Consider the following 14,112-nt stretch of genomic DNA (forward strand, 5'->3'; position numbering starts at 1 on the left):
CAGGAAGAGAAAAAAACAAAAACAAAAACAAAAAAACAACAACAAAAAAGCCCCGGAGATAGTGTTTATTTAATTACTAGTATGAGCGACATCTAGTATTTGGAGCTCTAACTGCACTGTCACAACCTCTGTCTGAAGCACAGATCATTGTTTTCATTTTCTAGATGAGGAACTACGTTAAAAGATTTAAAAGCGTGGCCAAAGATACGTAATGAATGATTGGTACAGGATTTGAACTGAATCTTTCTGATTCTAAAAGCCAGTTGTTTCCATTGGACTTCATTGTTCTATATTATTTACTGGACAGTCTTCAGAGATTGATCCTAAAGTTTTGGAGCCACTGACAAAATGAGTATAGTTAATAGGCGAATTGAAAATGAACTGGCTGGGAAAAAAACCTTAAGAATTATTTTTAAAAAATTTTAATTTTTTTTTAACGTTTTATTTATTTTTGAGACAGAGAGAGACAGAGCATGAATGGGGGAGGGTCAGAGAGAGGGAGACACAGAATCCGAAACAGGCTCCGGGCTCCGAGCTGTCAGCACAGGGGCCCGACGCGGGGCTCGAACTCACGGACCACGAGATCGTGACCTGAGCTGAAGTCGGCGCTCAACCGACTGAGCCACCCAGGCGCCCCTATTTTTTAAAAAATTTAAATAAAACCTGTGGTCCTCTTCCAGCCCAATCAAGAATCTCTCCTTCTCTCCTCAAATAGAGAAGAGAGCTGGAGTCTCTTTTTCCCCACCTCACATCCTGCCACTCTGTACAGCTCTTATCAAAACTTGAATGAACATTCTTGGCTTGATTAAATGCCCAGTAGCCTATGGTTTTATCTTGGAAGTACAGGTTTTGATACACATTCCTTTAATGGGAGGTCTGTATGTTTCTTTCTATGTTTTTAATGTTTATTTATTTATTTTTGATGAGGGGAGGGGGAGTGTCAGAGAGAGAGAGAGAGGGAGAGAGAGAATCCTAAGCAGACTCCAGGCTCCGCCCAGAGCCCCACTCAGGGCTTGATCTCACAAACTATGAGATCATGACCTGAGCCCAAATCAAGAGTCAGACCCTTAACTGACTGAGCCACCCAGGTGCCCCAAGGTCTCTAAGTTTCTAGTGAATTCACAAACAGAATTATCTTATGAGCATACTCTTGCCTGATTCACAACTTAGCTTACGCCATTTCCTTATTATTTAGGACTGTGTGGCTATGGTAATGCATAAGTAGTGTCCATGTTGCCAGATACACAGTAATACTAGTGTTTCTTACCACATTCAGAACCTGGAAAGAGAACTAGGGGTAATGATGTGGAAACTTAAAACAGAATCATAATGAAAATAATCCAGGTCATCAGTGCACAGCTTCATCACTGCACTCATTATTACTATAGACAGATAGCTAGTATTGTTATGTCCACTTATTCATTCAATCAGTCAAGTTAATTACCTGGCCAATCAATCTTTCAACAAATACTTACTGAACTGCCTACTATGTGCCAATGCTTTTCTAGGTATTAGGAATATATCAATGAAAAAGAAAATAGGTAGGGACTAAGAAGTACATCAATGAATAAAACATAAAAATGTTTCTCCTTCCTAGAGAGAGAGAGAGAGAGAGAGAGAGAATAAACATAGGTATGAAGATATTCTAGAGTGTATTAAGAGAAGTAAAGTGCTCTGGGAAAAACAGAACATGGTAGTGAGATGTGGAAAGCTGGTTTGCATGCAAAACTTAAAAAAAAATGTTTATTTTTGAGACAGAGTGAGTAGGGGAGGAGCAGAGAGAGAGAGGGAGGCAGAGAATCCCAAGCAGGCTCCACACCACCAGCACAGAGCCCTACACAAGGCTCAAACCCACAAACCATGGGATCACAACCTGAGGCAAAATCAAGAGTCGGAAGCTTAACCAACTAAGCCGACCAGGCGCCCCTGTTTGCACAATTTTTAAAGGGTGGTTAAGGTGGGCTTCACGGAGAAAGTGACATTTGCACAAACATTTGGAGGAGCCTACTGAATGGCTTATGTAGCTACCTGAAGGAAGGGAGCTCAAGGCAGATGCAATGGCCAATGCAAAGATTCTGAGGCAGGAGCATGCTTGGCTTATTCAAGAAAGAGAAAAGAGGCCGGTTTTGTCAGAATGGAGTGAGCAGGGGAGAATGGTCAGAGATATTACGGGGGCCTGGTTCGCAGAGAACTTGTAGGCCACTGTAAGGATTCTGACTGAATATAAGAAGCTTTGGAGAACCTTTGAGCATGACATGATCTAAATTTCAGGAATTCACTCATGTTGTTTGGTTGAGGATATACAATAGCCAGGCAAAGTGGAAGCTGAAAGTCCAGTGGGATGGTTATTTTAATAATCTATGTAAGAGATGCTGGTGGCTCAGATCAATGATAGTGAAGAAATTATTCAGAAGTGACTAGATTCTGGATATGTTTTGATGTTTAAATCAAAAGGATTTCTTGATAAATCAGACAGGGATCTTTGAGAGAAAGAGAGGAGTCAGGGATGACTCTAAGACTTGTAGCCTGAACCACCATCAGGATGGATTACTATCAACTGAGCCAAGAGTTGGAACCGGTTTTTGGTGTGTGAAAGAGAAAATGCACCAGACGATTAGGGAGAGGATTTTATTCAGTCTGTTGCAATATGGAGAAAGATTATTAATGAGGACCATCTCAAAGAAAAGAGAGCGGCTTTGAAGGAGAGGCAGGTAAGGCAAGGGAATCATCAGGTTGTCTTATGGGAGTCATGAGCAAAGATGGAGAAGACTGCTACCTGAGTCCTTGAGGAAGGGTGGAGGTGATTATCTTGGAATATTTTTTTATTTTATTTTATTAAAAACATTTTTTTAATGTTATTATTTATTTTTGACAGAGAGAGAGAGAGCGAGCGCGCGCGCGCGTGTGGGGGAGGGGCTGAGAGCGAGGGAGACAGAATCTGAAGCCGGATCCAGGCTCTGAGCTGTCAGCACAAAGCCTGATGCAGGGCTAGAACTCATGAACCATGAGATCATGACCTGAGCTGAAGTCTGACACTTTACCGACTGGGCCACTCAGGCACCCCTAATTATCTTGGAATATTTGAGTGCAGGGTGGTTACCCATTTTTTTTGAATGCGAAAGGGTGGAAGCAGAGGGCTCAGGTAAAGTTAAATTTTGTCTGGGGGATTTAGTTTTGGATTTATTAGCTTCGAGATTTTTGTTAGACTTCCTAGTGAAAATCTCTTCAATATTTTCATGCCTGACATCAAGATATTTGCTGTATCTAACCCTGAATTCTCAAGTCACATGTAAAAATATGTGTTTGAATAATCAATTTTATTTCAGAATGCAGGTGAGGTCTCTGAACTGTTTTTTCTTATGTAAGCATTTTCATAACAGCTTCCATATTACTAAATGATCTATTTTAATGAAATTGGAGCCAAGTTTTTCTTCATCTGACACCTTAGATATTCTAGGTCTCAGTGACAGGATTCGTGAATCATGAAAGACTTCTGAGTGCTCATCAGAATTGATTTCATATTCACTGCCCCCCCCCCCACCATGTATCATATTCTCTCCCCTGTGGGCACTTAGGTGTCCAGTGAATTAGAAAAACCATGCCTTTCTTTAGTAAAATCTCCTAAAGATACGTGAAAACCTTTCTGATAACTATATACAATAAAATACATGAAATGGTTAATTTTTTTTATAGTGTTAGAAATTATTCATTTAGATTTTCACCAAATGTCCTACCCCTCATAGAGTGCCTCACATTTCCTATGAAATTCAGGACAGCCAACATTTGATCGATGTGGTTAGGGAAGTGACAAGAAATGTAGGCCTTTTGGGAAAGACACTGGAAATAGTAGACTTCAAATTATATGTATGAAGAATGAGAAAAGAGTGAGGATATAAAGGTTTTAGGTAGGAAATAACACATTAAGTTTAGAAATCTTAGAAGTTAAGTTTAAGGCACAAAAGATAAAAAGAGTGAGAGCAAACTGTAGCCCCAAGGACAAAAGGTGCTTGTGAAATACAATAAAATATTTTAAACAAGCTTTGTTTGCAAGTTTGGGAATCTGATTTAGATCATTCCCTTTATTTTTGGGAAAAAATGACTTGGTTTTAAAATAACCCACAGTTGGGATGTAGTCTAGTATTTCCTGTTTTTCACTTTAGAAAAGCATTACTGTAGGGGCACCTGGATGGCTCAGTCAGTTAAGTGTCTGACTCTTGATTTCAGCTCAGGTCATAATCTCACGGTTCATAGCAATAGAACCCCACACTCTGTCAGTGCAGAGCCTGCTTGGGATGCTCTGTCTCTCCATACTCTCTGCCCCTCCTCTGCTCATGTGGGCTCTCTCTCAAATTAAATAAATAAACTTAAAAAAATAGAAAAACATTACTGTAACTAAATTATCTTAATTAACAACAAAAAAATGAGACCAATGTAAACTCTCCAGAATATATTATTTCACTTATTCTTATAAGAACCCTACAAACCTAGATATTATTATTTTCTACATTTTACAGATCAGGAAATTTAGAGGGTGAGGTAACTTACCAAGTCATGTTCTCTTTCCTGCGGATAGTAGGGCTGAAGAGGTAGGATTCAAGTCCATGTCTCTGCTTATAAAGTCTCTTAACCATCACAACTAGTACAATTTTCCATTTATATATTATTCAATACTTTTTTTCATTTTCACTTTGTCTTCTTTTTTCTGGACTAACAAATTGCTGTAATCTTCGTATTGAAGGTACTTCTTTCTTAACCTACGAATTCTTCTGTTCTCTTTGAAATGATATAATCTGTGTCTCTTTTATTACGTAATATTTCTAGAATGAATTTCACTTGGTGCCAAACCAGAGCAATGCAAATAGAATTCGCTCAATTGTGTTAAATACTGTATTTAATGAAGGGTAAAATGTATCATAGAATTTTTGTGTTAGTGACACATTATTGACATTTTTCATTTTTCTCATGCTCTTTGGTGTTCTGTTCTCATTAATGTTTTGTAGGAATCTGTTGTCTGTGTGAACCACTTCATTTTTTTCTTTTATCAAATGAACTATTGTTGTTATTTTTAACCTGTTTCTCCAACTTCTCAGGTTCATATTCTATTTTAATCCTAATTTTCAAAACAAAAGTAATTCTTCTAATCATTTGTAAGTTTGATTATTATTAACATTTTCATCTGAGCTTTTAATGAAAGCATTAAATAATACTAGCTTCTAAAAGACTTGTGTGAAACTCTAGGTAGTGTTTTCTCCCAATCAGGATATCTTACATTTATAATTACTTTCTGGGCTTTTTTCTGAAATGGCTCCTTTTTTTTTTTTTTTTTTTTTTTTTTTTTAAAGCAATGTTATCTCCCCAGTAGTTTAATTTTAGTTTATCCCATCTCCTGTCACAGAAGAAATTACACATATTGGCTTGAATAATAATTCATAGGTAGAGCTATTTTAGCTACAGTGGCTTTCGGTCATTTCGCCTTCCCCACTGCCAAAATGCTAATTGCTTTCAGAGGTTTCCACTCAGGGCTAACTAACTTAAGAAACATATCGGGCTGTGTATACCTGCAATACTCATAACGTGGTGACTTCAACAATGCAGTTCCAGCCATGCAACTAGAGCTAGTCAACACTGGGTAATCCACTAAGTGACTCAATAATGAAATCATGAAGCTGGTTGCACGCTATAGCTCAAATTTATGAGAAAGAGATAATTCAAAATTTAGCATGTCATTGAATTCACGCCTGAAATTTACCTTTCTAACATGTCTTACAAGGAATCTGAGTCTTGGTATATTCTCTGGTTTTTCTATACTTCTTTGCAAGACACTCCATGTTAACTCACTGATTTTCTTTAACTGTTAAGACTGATGGCAAGCAAAATGTCAATCAAATGCCATATTCTAACTTGAAACTTCTAGTTTCTGTTTGGGTTTCTGCCAGAATAGATTTATTATGAGTAAGTTCTCAAGTCAATCTTTCTCTTCTCTTTTCTTAAAAATAATAAAACACAATTTGAAGAGAGTGTTCTGTTTCTTTTTCTCTTTCTTTCTTTCTATTCTTCAGAGATTGTTTCTAATCAGAAGGTTGAAAATAATTGGACATTTTAAATCCAGTGGGAGAAGGATCTCCAATAGGTACCTTTTATTACTGTGTTTGAAGAATATCAGGTAATTGGTAGAACACTTAGAGATATCTAATTATCCACCTCCCATATCTGCCTGGTTTGACAATATGCACTTTGAATCTTCATACTATAATTTACAGCTATAAGAATCCATGCTATTTTGAGGTGAATTGTACCATAATTGTTTTAGGGTTTTTTAAAGACTTTGATGATATCATAACATACATCTATTTATTTATTTATTTATTTATTTATTTATTTATTTATTTATTTTTAGAGACAGCAGGGAAAAAAGACGGGGGGTGGAGAGAGAGAAAGAGAGAGCGAGAGAGGGACAGAGAGAGAATCTTAAGTAGGCTCCACACTCAGGGCAGAGCCTGATGCAGGGCTCGGTCCCACGATCCTGGGATCAGGACCTAAGCCAAAATCAAGAGTCAGATGCTCAACCCACTATACCACTCAGGTACCCCTGAATTTTTAACTGATTCAAGAAGAGTGCTAAGCTTGGTAGTTTTTATATCTACATTATAGACAGTTAATCATTATTTTGTAGTTCCTGGACATCAATGAACATTTTATTTATTGAGTAAATAATTATTTATAACAGGAAAATACAAACTTACTGGTTTGTTAAACACAGTTTATTAATAAAATTGTTTAAATAATAACTCCTAGGATGATAAACAGCAAAAGGAAATGAATGGTGTCATATCAGAAATACATATATATGTATATATATATAAGTATATATATACATATATATATGACAGATGAAGTGTGATATATCTATCAATGTTTGATATGCAGATGAGCCTGAAGGAAATATATTACTCAGAAACATGTTTACTGAGAAACACTTGGTGCTGGGAGAACAATTCACTTTATTTTCTATTTATGATACTTAACTCCCTACTCTTTGGCATATATTTTTATTAGTTTGTATTATGCAGCATGTTCACAGGAAAGAGACACGAAGACTCACTGAAACAAAGGAAACAAGAAAGTGAACAGGCAGATACACAGTGAAAACAAAAGAATTCAGAATATTCAAGATCTTATTAAGTAGAGAAACTGGTTACATGCTATAGGTAAAATCTATGAGAAGCAGACAATTCAAAATTTAACATAAGCTTTTCTTATGAAACATATCAGGGCTGGCTTCAATGTTCCCGATTAATTTCCCTCTTACCAAAGCACATTTGCTGGCTTGTCATTGTCATATTTTTTCTTCCTGAAATAAATTGACTTTTAGCTAGCATTTTCCTGTTGAGACTATACATAACTATGTGCCCAGATGGAATTCAGGGGAGAATGAAAAAAGATGAAAAGTTTTCTGGGTAATGAAAATCAAAATTATAAAGTCTGTGCTCTGAATATCAGAGCCTACAGTTTATGTGTTTCCTTCTCACTGGAGAGCCCAGTAGATCTCAAAATGTTGTCCCTGAACCAGCAGCATCAACATCAACAGGGAACTTGTTAAAAATACGGATTCTCAGGCCTTACCCTACCAACTCAGATTCTCTGAGGATTGGGTCCAGGAACCTGTGTCTTAACAAACTCTCCAAATGATTCTTGCACATGGTATGAGAATTTTGGGATTAAACTCTTGCTACTCACAGTGTGGTTCTTAAGCCAGCAGCAAAAGTATATTGGCAGCTATTAAAAAATACAGACCTCAGACCCATGAAATCAGAACATACATTTTAACTAGATCTTCAGATGATTCCTCTGTTCCTTAAAGTTTAGGAAGCACAAGGCTAGCCATTCTGTCCTGATGTTCAGCCTTGGATGTACAATGAAACCACCTGGGGATATTTAAAAGACTACCTTCAGACATTCTGATTTAATTGATCTGGGATGATGTCAGGACACCAGGGATTTTTTTTTCAAAGCTTCCCAGGTAATTCTAGTGGGCAGGCAAGGTTAAGAACCACTGCTCTGAGCCCTCAAGCAGAGTTTATTTACTTTTTTTTTTTTTTCCTAATAAGCTTCCTTATATGATTTCCAATCTTGTAGGAAAACAATCTTCAGCTAAATTAATAGAAGATCCCAGAGTATTTCACCTTATTCTGAATGATAGATCACTCTCAAAGCACTGCCTTCCCCTCTGGGTTCCCTTCTAGAGAAGAATGTAGAAAAACTAGAGCTTGTTTAGAGGGGTGGGACCAAGAGAAGCAATGCAAATCATTCCTGTGAGAAATGGTTACAGGAATTTGTGAAGTTTAGGCAGCCAGAATGTTCTTTTAATCACAAATCAGATGTTATCACTCTCATGCCTGTCACGTGCCATTGCATTTGGAAAGAAATCTAAGCCTCTTACCAAGTCCCTACTTGATCTGTGCTTCCTACCTCTTCCACCTTATCTCATATTCCCTGCTCCACCCATTTCTCACTCTCTCCAGTCACGGTTGCCTCCACTGTGTTCCTTCATGATTTTGAAAGTTTTCTTATTTAAGAGTGAATTCACATTCTGTTCCTTTTGCCTAAAATGCTTTTCCCTTGACTTTCGCAATGGGTGGAGCTTCAACTTCCATATCTACTCAGATTCATTGCCTTCTCTATGTACTCAGACCCTCTCAGTACCTTTTCTTGAACAAAAACCTACTTAGGTTCTTCCTGATACCTGCTGTGATCTATAATTATCTTGTTTATTTATTTTCTTGTTTATTATCTTCCCCATTTCAATGTGAGTTTGATGAGGACAGAGACCTTATTGGTCTTACTCATTACTGTATTAATAGTATCTAGAGCAGTGCCCAGCACAAAGTAGCGGGGGAGGGGGTGGTGGTAAATAATGGTATATTGACTGAATGAAAAATGAAGGAAAAGAGAAGACTGTGGGTACTATGATAGTCATTTTTAAAGATTTCAAGAATTGTGACTGGAAAGGTGTTTATATTTGAATGACTTTAAGGACTATCCCTAAAACCAAAATGTTAACATTGTAAGGGAACTAACAGAAACTCGCATAATTGAAAGGAATAGACAGACGAGGGAGAAGTTGTCATAAGTGTATGGGTACAAGTTTCAGCTGAATGGCATTTGACAGAGGTGTCAATGGGGTGACTTGAGCATTGAGAAGGTGATTGGTTTCAATGATCACTGACATCTTACTCTCATGACTCTAAGAGAATGAAAACGGAATGGGGTTGCTATGGAAAGATGTACTGTCAATATTGAGAAGACAGAGCACATAGCTGTACTGCCATGGAGAAAGGCAAAACACTTCAAAACTCAAGGACAAGACCTGAAAAGGATTATAATAGAGCCTGATTTTGTGTGTGTTAGAGCACACAGCTCTATGCTCATCTGTGGAGTTTTAAGGTCACCACTGTGTCATTGCACAATATTGTGATTCATATTTTCATAGTAACGTTTATATTTTCCTTTTTTAAAGAAGCATGACATGTTCCTTATAATTTTTATTTTGTAAAAATTATGTAAATGTTGCATATTTTATCATTTACCTATACTATTTTGACGGTGTTTGAGTATACATCCTGTAAATAATTATGTGTGAAACCAACCTTATATCAATATCCTTGTAGTAAAATGTTGGGCACCTTTAAGACTGACTATGCTACAAAAACAAAGTCCTAGTAATGAAAATATTAATTTAAAGGGTATTTAAATACCTAAGACTTTAGGGGCACCTGGGTGGTTCAGTTGGTTAAGTGTCTGACTCTTGATTTCTGCTCAGTTCATGATCTTAAGGTTGCGAGATCCAGCCCCACGATGGGCTCCAGCTCTGCATAGGGCTCTGGGCTCCCATTGGGCATGGAGCCTGCTTAAGATTCTCTCTCCTGTACCTCTGCCCCTCCTCTGCTTGTGCTCTCTCTTACTCTCTCTCTCTCTCAAAAAAAAAAAAAAAAAAAAAAAAGACTTTAATAATTGTTGGAGCTCCTGGATGGTTCAGTCAGTTAAACATTCGACTTGGTTTTGGCTCAGGTTATAATCTCACAGTTCATGAGTTCAAGCCCTGCATCGGGCGCTGTGCTGACAGTGCAGAGCCTGTTTGGAGTTCCTTCTCTCTTCCTCTCTCTCCACCCTTTATCCACTCTCTGTCTCAAAATATATACAAATAAACTAAAAAAAACAAAACAAAAAAACACTTTAGTAATTGTTATTTATAATGATAAACTTGAGTCATTAATATTCTTTGTATAAGGAGTCAGGCAAATAAGAAATTTATTTTGTAAAGAATCCCACCCAAATAGTTAAATAAAAGAGTTTGGATATATAAAATTAAGAAATCAACTTTCAAAAAAAAGAATTCACTAAGGGTCCCATAGCCAAGATGCTATGGGACACTCTTTGTCCCATATGGGACACTCTTTGTCTAAATTTGTGTACATAGATCTATATTACTGGAATAGACATGGTTAATACTAGAGATAATCCACATATAATCTCATTGGCCTTATTGGCACTGTCCAGTCTGTCAGCAAAAATGCATTATCATACTTAAGCTTTGCTCTTTTCTAGTAATGAAAAAGAGATTCGTGGGCTGATATTTCACTATTGATGTGTACAGTATCTATGTGTCAAATATATGTTTCAACCTCCACTTCATTCTGATAGTTAGATCTGCCATTTCCAGTCAGCAAATTTCATCAGAAAGGTTCAGTAGAAATTCCATAGAAAGGCCTGAAACTTTAATTAGTGAGAGAAGGGTACTAAGTATTAAGGAAATTTCTATAAGGTAGCTCTACCCCATTTTGGATATTCAGCTGTTTCTTTTTTGCTGTTGCCATATGCTTTGTTATCATTAAATTGTTTATCAATGAGCTCAATGCTTACAACTAATTTGGGCAATTAATTACTGGGATGGCTGATGGAGGCCCTAACAGAGAACTGGAGTCTGACTAATTAACGTGTACACAGCACTTGAATTATAGTTTACCATTGCTACTGCCAGTTACATTACTAGAGCTCTGGAGGAGGATTTCTTTCTTAACCAGCTGATAACATGCTCTGTGCTTTTTTTCTGCACCATAATGAATCATCAGTGGTCCCTCTGAGTCCCCAAATCTTCTAGGTTACATTTAATTATCTGTGTACTTCGTTCTATTTAGTCCTTTGCCCAAATTTGTTGATTTTACTTTAGCTCCTAAATTCGGTCTTCTTTTTCCCTGTAACTATAGTCCTCGGTTACATTCTCATTATTGCTTGCTTGAATTATCAAGTTTATTGGAAGTGGAATTAAAAAACCAGTAATTATTGAGGACTTTCTGTAAGCTAGGCATCATAGAAACATGTTTCAAACATTGTTTACTTTTCAGAACAATCATGAACGTTATATTATTATTCCTATTTTACATACAGGGGAAACTGAGATGCCACGATATTCTGTACTGTAGTTAAGTAGCCAGTTGGGAGCTCGTTGGACTTCTTTCCAGCTCTCTCTGCAGCACCACACATGCTATGTCTACAATTACTCTGAGTACCTACCATGTTCCAGAAATTAAATTATGTAGGCGCTATGAATATGAAATGAATAAGACATAATCCCTTACCTGGGAAAGCTCATACTTCAGAAAGGAAACAGGCCTACACACAAATAAGTCAATTCTGGAACACAAGCACAAGTATTTGGAAAAAGGTAGAATGAGTAAACTCACAGAAAATAAAGAGGATGGTTGTGAGGACCAGGAATCACGCACGGACAAGGGAAGAAAAGAGGAAGGGGTATATCAGTAAGAACTGACAAGAGCATAGAAAATTAAAGATTGTGTGATATGGGGGGAAATACTATGGCTCCCTTTGCTGAAAGCTGTGTTTCAAAATAACCCTGTGAGGCAGACACACATGGTGCAGCTGGATTCAGGGGCTCAATCTGGAGCTGGGGTTTCTCTCATCTCTGCATTGTTTTGGTTGACTTTGACCCTGCGAGGGCTCTCCCCTCATGATCAGCAGCAGCTGTTAATCCGTAGCGGTGTGGTCTTCAAATCTCAAATGCAAAATAGTGATTCTGTCCCCTGATTCTTTTTTTTTCATTTCTTAAAATATTTATTTATTTTTGAGAGAGAGAGACAAAGAGACAGAGACACAGAGACAGAATGTGAGCAGGGGAGGGGAAGAGAGAGAGGGAGACACAGAATCCAAAGCAGGCTCCAGGCTCTGAGTGTCAGCATGGAGCCCCACGCGGGGCCATGGTCAAGAACTTTGAGATCATGGCCTGAGCCGAAGTCTGATGCTTAATCGACTGAGCCACCCAGGCACCCCTACCCTGATTCTTAGAAGTATCTTTGTCTCTAATTGTGTCAGGCGCCCATCACTGAACTAACTGATGCTGCCCAGGGTAATGTGCTATGCTGACTGGCTTCGGTTTTTATCACATGCTATCCCTAAGCTATCTTTGGGGGCTCACTTGGAACCTATGTGCTAAGAGGGAGAGGAACTACCTCAGGGCACTGTTACCAGGAGAAACACAAATGGGCACTGGGTGGTAAAAACAGTCATTTACTGATGTCATTGTTCTCCACACATGTTCGCTTTTCTTGTGTTCCCTTTTCATTTCAGATCCAGGTAAATGCACCAATGCCTTCTTAATTTAAGTCCATTCGACAATTAATCACTGAATGCCTGTTTGATGCCTGGCCTTCTGTTGGTCCCTGGAGAAACAGTTGAAAAAGACATGGATCCTACTTTCAAGAAGCCCATAGGCAAGAAATAATCTGTCTTATCTTTAAATATCTAAACAGGGGTGCCTGGGTGGCGCAGTCGGTTAAGCGTCCGACTTCAGCCAGGTCACGATCTCGCGGTCCGTGAGTTCGAGCCCCGCGTCAGGCTCTGGGCTGATGGCTCGGAGCCTGGAGCCTGTTTCCGATTCTGTGTCTCCCTCTCTCTCTGCCCCTCCCCCGTTCATGCTCTGTCTCTCTCTGTCCCAAAAATAAATTTAAAACGTTGAAAAAAAAATTTTAATAAATAACTAAACATTTTTTTTGCATTTTCTTGACATAATTTAATCTTCTGACCTTATCAGTATTGTCTTCCTTAGATACTAGGCTTTTTGGAACCTGCTCTTTTTAGCTTGTTTTGTACTAGTTCTCAGTTTTGCAGACAACCGCTTTTCTTTGAAGAGTATGTCAATAGAAATTACTTTCCCAAGGGAGAAGAGAACATTGGGAATTTAGTAAGTTTATCCATTAGTGTTAAGTACTGTCACACACGTTGGTGAGAGATCAAAGTAATGAGAAGGAATTCAACAACCTTCATTATGAACTGCATTACTATTTAACTACTTTGTTCTTAAAGCACAAAAGTATCTAATTTTTAAAGAAAATCTGTCATATTAATTGTCAGATTTTACATATTTTTGTATTGCAGCTCATTTTATCTTAAAAATTAAATAAATCTTCCATCAGAGCAAATACCTCCTGATGCAATCCAACTACCTTTATTTTTTTTTTTTTTTAAAGATGCTTCAGGAGACACTTTAGAGCCAAAGGTTTTGTCTGTTTTAATGTTGATAACCTATTCACTTATGAAATAGTCAAGAATTTAACTTATTTTCTATTTGACTTAAATAATGCAAGGTCCCAAAGGAAATGTATTTTTTATTTATTTTAATTATTATGTGTAACTCCCTGGTTCTAGATCTTTGTAATTAGTTCTTTCTTTCTCTTTAATGTCCATCATGACTTTCATGGTTTATCCTCTGTCGTCATTTATCCATTTCCTTTTGTAGAGGCATTTGTACCTGATGATACCTGAATTTTTGCGGTGGATCTTTTGTTTTTCTTCTTTTTTCTCATCTTGTGTCTGTTAATACTCATATGTATACATATACACATGCATACTTACATACACATATATATGTATATGTATACATATGTACATATATATGTACACATGTACATCAGTATATATTTGTTTAGTTAAAAACACTGAGTTTAGTAAGATGAGCATGAACACCACCATTTTACAAAAAGGGAGCAGAGTATAACTGATTGATTTGAGGTCTTTTACTTAGTTCCCTGGGAAGTAGTA

This window comes from Panthera pardus, unplaced genomic scaffold (genome assembly GCF_024362965.1).
Source record: "Panthera pardus isolate Hobbes unplaced genomic scaffold, ASM2436296v1 HiC_scaffold_2, whole genome shotgun sequence".
In the NCBI taxonomy this organism is placed as follows: Eukaryota; Metazoa; Chordata; class Mammalia; order Carnivora; family Felidae; genus Panthera; species Panthera pardus.